Genomic DNA, 7,402 nt, shown 5'->3' on the forward strand with positions numbered 1-7,402 from the left:
CAAGAAGCAACAGGGGCAGGTCATAAGAAGAAATTTCTAGAGAGAAATGTTCTGGGTGGGAAGAACAGTAAATGAAAAGATATTGAGGTGGGAACAAGCTCTGTATTGTCAAGGAGCACAAAGATTACAGGCATTTATCAAGAGAGGGTGGTGGGTATAGCGGGCACAGAGAATGGAGGGAAAAGTTAAGAACTGATGCTGAGTCAGCCAAGCTGGATCTCAAATTCCATCTCAACCACTTGCCAGGCCTGAGATTACAAGCAAAGTATTTACACTATATGGCCTTTGATTTCCTCACCTGTAATCTTACATATTATTGTGCCATTATTACAATTTTTCTTAAAGTAGAGTACATAAAAATTCCCAATAAAAGGCAGCATCCATTATCATCATTATCATTATTATTTTATTACCTTTCCTAAGGTGATCCAGTGAATTTCACCCAAAAGCATCCATGCATAATCCAAGTACATTTCTATGTGAAGAAACTATTTCAGTATGTAGCTGGGTAGTACTATTGTTCAAATCCATTTAGGATGAAAGGTTTTCTAAAAAATCCTTTTGCCACTCTTTTCAAGTTCTAAGAGCTTTGTGCCTTAAAGCACTATGTTTTACCACACAAGCATGTAGCAAGGTTAGATGCTGACTGGTGAAGGGCAAAGTGATTTATTAAGTAACTTTCATTTTTCAATGTTCTCTTCCCCCAATAAGTGAGAAAATGTCATTGGGAATGTCAGCTGGGAATAAACCAAAATATTTCAGTTGCTTGTGGGTTCCCTTACTTATTGTCTATATCCTGTATTTTGACATTTGATCAAAAGTCACATAAATCTTGGTTTGCTTCCTCTAAACCAAGTTTATTTCTTCTGTATCCTGAATTTGATCCTTCTCTCCCATACTGTATTTCTTTATCACTTCTGTCACTGCTGGCTCTTTTAGTGATCTACATTCCTCCACAGCTGTATTTCAACTGGAATCATTCTCACTTTCAAACATCTTCTGAACCCCCTCGGTAGTCTCAGCATTTGGTCTCCTGATATATATACACAAAGAAGAAATTTTATTGAAAGCTAATGGTGGCTATGTTTTTGAAAGGTTATAAGTTATCATTACTATTAGAATGAACCATCAAAAATGTATGGGATGAAGCAACAGAGCTGATGTTCAAATCACAACTGTTTTAAAAAGTCAAATATATGGATATTTCTAAATATATGGAACAATATCAGTTAGATAAAGCATATGATGCTACATTTAACTTCCTGTTTTTTATTCTGACATTTTATAATAAACATTGTTTAATTACACTTTATGATTTGTTAAACAAATGAACTATGTGTAACAGAAGGAAACACTAGGTAAACTTAAACTTTTCAAATTTATGTGTTATTTTTTGTTTGTTTTATAGATACCTTTTAAAAGAATATAACCAAAATATATCTGAATTATAGAAACATGTGTGTACTATGAAGAAAACAGAAAGAAGAAAATGCAATGCAAATTATTCCTGAACTCAGGTATACTCCCAAACATATATTATCAGGAGGTGGCCAAGCTTATGAAGGCTGACGGAAGTGTGAAGAGAGAATGAATGTAGTGATTACTGATTCTAAATGTATTAGTTTTCTGGTGCTGCCAACAAAACACACACACACACACACAGGAACTGAAGGGCTTAGGCAACAGAAGTTTTCTTATAATTCTGGAGGCTAGACATCCGGGGTCAAGGTGACGCAGGTTGAACTCTCCCTGAGGCCTCTCTCCTTACCTTCCAGACGGCTGCCTTCTCCCTGTCCTCACAAGGTCCTTCCTCTATGTAAGCACATCCCTGGCATCTCCGTATGTCCAAATGCCTCTTCTTACAAGGCCACCAGAGTAGATCAGGGCTCACTCTTCATTATAACTTAATCATCTATTTAAAGGCCCTGACTAAATACAGTCACCTTCTGAGGTAGTAGGGGCTAAAACTTTGACGCAGGATTTCAGGCGGGAGGGGACATAATTCAGCCCATAAAGTGGTCCACTGTTAAGCCCCAGAGAGTCTCTTTTTCTTTGTGCCTAGAGCAATCAGGGCCTTGAGGACAGGCTACTAGAAAAACAAAAGTGAAAGTGAAAGTCACTCAGTCATGTCCGACTCTTTGCGACCCCATAGACTGTACAGTCCCTGGAATTCTCCAGGCCAGAACACTGGAGTGGGTAGCCTTTCCCTTCTCCAGGTGGTCTTCCCAGCCCAGGGATAGAACCCACATCTCCCGCATTGCAGGCAGATTCTTTACCAGCTGAGCCACAAGCAAAGCCTACTAGAAAAACAGACAAACACAAGACTCTGAGGATGACATCGCAATGCCCACGGTTTATTGATGATGACAACCAGGAATGTCATTCAGACCAGAAATTCTATTAGCCTGACAGGTGTGGTGCCTGTACTCCACCCAACCTGGGATTTAGAAGGCTGCCTGGTCCGCTACGGGTTTGCCAACACCACCAAGCAATTAACTCAGTTCTGACACTATCTACACAGAGACTGCATCAGATCTCACAGGTAAGGGCTCAGTCTCATAAAACTGTACTCACTTCAGATGTCAATCAAAAGTCTAGCTTGTTACCTGAGCTTTTGAACCTATACTGAAGGTTCCCACAACTCTCTCCTCAGGTCCAATTAGTTTGCTAGAGTGGCTCACAGGACTCAGGGAAATATTTACTTAAATGTTCACCAGTTTACTATGAAGGATATTGTAAAGGACACGGATGAGAGCCAGATGAAAAGGTAGAAAGGGAGAGGCCAAGGTCCTCAAGTGCAGGGGCTTCTGTCCCCGTGGAACCGGGGTGTGCTACCCCCAGGCATGTGGGTGTGCTCACTGTGTGGGGAGCAATGCAAATCTGCCCTTTGATGTTCTCATGGACGCTCCATTAACATACACACGGTCGTTTAAAGCTTTTGCCATTGGTGACTGAACTAAAATTTCTAGCACCTCTCCCTTCCTCAGAGGTGACACAAGTTCTGACTGAAATTGGACATACAAATTTCCGACGGAGGTGACACTGAAATTCCGACCATCTAGAAGTGGCAGGTCCCTTGACAACCCCATCCTCTGGCTTTCTGAACGTCTCATTAGCATAAACTCGTGTGTGGGCTAATAAAGCTACTAGCTATGGATAGCAAATGCCAATTTTATCACTCTTATCATTTAGGAAACTCCCAGGATTTCAGGAGTTTTGTACCAGAAATAGGATGAAAATCAAACAATACCATATACTACACTGTAAATATAGTATATAAATACTATAAATCCCAAATCCATCTGGTTACTTTGGATTCAGAAATGTGCTTAGCTGAACTAGCCAATCCCACCTTTTGGTTCATATGTTTTCCTTTATATTTGCTAATAGTAATATATGTATGTATGTAGGTAGGTATGTATGTATGCATGCATGTATGTGTGTGTGTGTGTGTGTGTGTGTGTGTGTGTGTATGTATATACTAAGTCACTTTAGTCATGTTCAACTCTTTATGACCCTATGGACTGTAGCCCGCTAGTCTCTTCTGTCCATGAGATTCTCCAGGCAAGAATACTGGAGTGGGTTGCCATGCCCTCCTCCAGGGGATCTTCCTGATCCAGGAATTGAACCCACGTCTCTTAAGTCTCCTGTGTTGGCAGGTGGGGTCTTTACCACTAGCGCCATCTGGGAAGCCCATGTATATATATAAAATATACAAAATTATGAAGTCTTACTGCCATTAGTCACCTTGTCTCCTAGGCTGACCTTACAAACTGACTCTCCAACACAATAGACTGTGCTCTTTACTGTTTTTGTTGGTTATTGAGAGTTACCACGTGGCCCAAAGAAGAGGATTTATTATATGAAGACCACTAGTTAAGAGTTTGGGCTCTTCTTCATTCATGGAAATAAATTACAAACATTTCCTAACACATTAAAGCAAAAATGCTTATGTATCCCATGGTCATAGAAAAGTTATTTTCACTTTTACAAATGTCTTTTAGTTGAACATCCATATTGTTTGCATTTTTAACACAATATAGAATAATTACTGGATGACCAATATTCCATTATTTGTTTAGAGTTAGATGTTGAATTTAGTCAATTTTTCTTCATGGTAAATAACATAGTGAAGAGCATTCTTTTCATATAAGTTTATGTAATCTTTAATCATTGATTAAATTGTTAGTAAAACTCACTCTTCAGAATTGACTCTATTAAAGGGAGTGACATATTTTTAAGGCTGTTGATACTCACTATAAAAACCATGCTATATAAGGTGGTACTGATTTATACTTGCATTAACGTGTTGGAAAGTGTTGGAATGCTGCTTCTCCAGAATTACTATTTATGAGTAATTTGGTGAAATACATTATTTTTAAAAATATTTTCCATTTAGGTATGTAAAAGACCAGCATCTCATTATTTTAATATACATTTATAGTAATTAATTAAGTAACTTGGTTTTACATATTTTTAACATAATTCTTCTTGAATTGCCTATTCATGCCTTCTGCTCATTTTACTATTGATTTATTTACCTTTTCACTGATTTACATGAACTCTTTGTATATTGGGTATATTAATTTATCCTAAGTTTGGTGGATGAAACTGGAGCCTATTATACAGAGTGAAGTAAGCCAGAAACAAAAACACCAATACAGTATTACTAATGCATACATATGGAATTCAGAAGGACAGTAACGATAACCCTGTATGTGAGACAGCAAAAGAGACACAGATGTTTAGAACAGTCTTTTGGACTCTGTGGAAGAGGGCGAGGGCAGGATGATATGGGAGAATGGCATTGAAACATGTAAAATATCATATGTGAAACGAATTGCCAGTCCAGGTTCAATTCCTGTTACAGGGTGCTCGGGGCTAGTGCACTGGGATGACCCAGAGGGATGGGATGGGGAGGGAGGTGGGAGGGGGGTTCAGGATGGGGAACACATGTACACCCATGGCGGATTCATGACAATATATGGCAAAACAAATATAATATTGTAAAGTAAAAAATAAATAAATAAAACTGAAAAAATAATTTATCAATTTTTTGCACCTGATATTTTGATCAGTTGAAATTATTTTTGTTTCTTCCAAAATTAATGTTTTCCCTTTAAAAAAATTCAGGTTTTTCTCTTCTTCCCTAAAGTCAGATTAATCTTTACATATGATATACACTGTCTTTTCAAACACAATTACCTGTATTTTTCCAATTAATTGTATATGTTGCACAATCTTTATCATTTCTCCAAATTAAATACCAGCAAATACAGCAATTTGATAGTCATTTGTTATCAGAGGTTGTGTGTTATGATTTAAGAACAGCTAAACTATATGACCTTGGGAAAAAGCACATATCCTTAGAGAAATTTATTTCCTACAAAATGAGGATATTAATATTTACTTCACAGGGCTAATGTGAGGATAAAACAATATTACATATGTGAAAACACTTCAGAGACAGTCAATAAATGATAATGACTTCCAGTTTTACAGATGCGTTTTTGCTGAATATCAACATTGCTTTCCTTTCATTAGTGAATTTACTACTTAGCTTCCTTTTATCTTCAGCATAATGCAGCTCACTCTCTGAAATATTTTGAAAATTTTACATACTACCATTATGATAAATAATATTACCAGAAGTAAACCTACACATTATAACATAGGAAATCTTATCAGCTACCAAAACAAATATTCTATGTATAGCAAATCATATTTTTATTAGAACAGACTGCTTTAATTGGTGACATTTTTCAGTTAATTGTAGTATAATACAATTCAGAAGAGTTTAAATAATAAAAGGAATTTATTAGTTTTTGCAGTTAGGATGTCTAAGGATGTGGACCCCAGGGGCTCAATGATTTAGTCAGTTAAAAACTACCTTACTCTCCTCTCCACATTCCTCCCTAGCCCCTCCCATCTTTACTTGTTTTCATCCAGGTTACAGGGAATATGACTCCAGTAACTTTAGGCCACCTTTCTTCATTATTAATTCAGCTAGCACGAACACTATTTCACCAGCTCTAACTCAGAAATGTCCTGGGGAGGAATAGAACTGTTCTCAATCACAGTGTGGCATACACTTAGTCTGGCTTCAATCACTGTGTCCACAGTGATTCAACAGCATGACTGGACCAGCCAGCGGGGGGACACATGATCAATCTCTTGACCAGCAGGAAGGGAACTGTGATTGGGAGTTCTACCAGAATGACAAAAACAAGGGAGAAACAGTTTCCCAAAGAAAATGTTAAAGAGTAAGCTATCACAGAGAATGGGAATGGGAAAACCTGCTTAGTAGGATCAAAACAACCACTACCCTTAAAGTGTGTGTATTTTACCAAACCACTTTTGTCAGAAGATATCAGAAGTTGTTACAAGGAAGATTTCTTCTATCCAGCAAAATTTATTTAAGTGTAGAGAAACGCTGACTTCATACTATCTTTCATTAATTTAACACGGGGCTTAATCTCTAGGATTATTATTCAAAGTGTTCTTATAAACACGTTTGATGATCATCCACAAAGGCATAAGAAAGGACAATTATCTTATTTGAAATATATTTGGCACAAAGATTAACATCAGGAGCATACACCTTAACTCTCTCAAGTCAAGTTTACTTTAGCTCCTAGAGGTTTTTTGGTTTGGTTTTCTTTTTTAATGTTTATAAGTTCCTTGCAAATTTTCTGAGCAAATGATCCTTTTGTGTGCTATGTTAATGACATAAATGACTTATAATTGCATTCATAATTATCTTTACTTTACCATGGCACTCTGTGTCTCATGAACGCAAAAACATTCAACCATGAAAGGAGACCTTTAGTGGCATATGATAGAATCTAATTTCTTCCCACCCAAAGGGCTATTTAGCAATATTGACCATTTAAAGGGCCAAATCAAACAAGATAATGAGGGATAATTCACTTTTCTCTTTGTGGCTTACCAATTCAGATTTGGACAATATGGACAAGAGAACAATGAAACCATAATTATTATTTGGCTTTCAGAGCTATATAAATGCATAATCTTCTTCAATGCTGCTTCTAAAAAAAGTTCTAACATTGTTATATAATTACATTTTCCCCCTTCTCTTGGCTATTTTGGTCTTGTTAAAATGTTGTTTTTTATCAAATAGCCCATACACAATTAGCTGCAATATTATCAAATAAATGAATCACAGCTGCACTGACAAATACATAAGCAGGAATAGAGAATGATAAATGCAGAAACAATTCCATCTCTAGCTGGAAGAATCCTGACAGCAATATTTATAGAATGCAACAGAGCCAATTTACCCATCAATTAAGTTGACTACATTCAAAAATGCTGACAGAAATTTGAGGATTAACTTAAATATATCCTCAGTTATATTGATCTTATGTGTCTGCCTCTGGAA

The sequence above is a fragment of the Cervus canadensis genome, chromosome 19 (genome assembly GCF_019320065.1).
Source record: "Cervus canadensis isolate Bull #8, Minnesota chromosome 19, ASM1932006v1, whole genome shotgun sequence".
In the NCBI taxonomy this organism is placed as follows: Eukaryota; Metazoa; Chordata; class Mammalia; order Artiodactyla; family Cervidae; genus Cervus; species Cervus canadensis.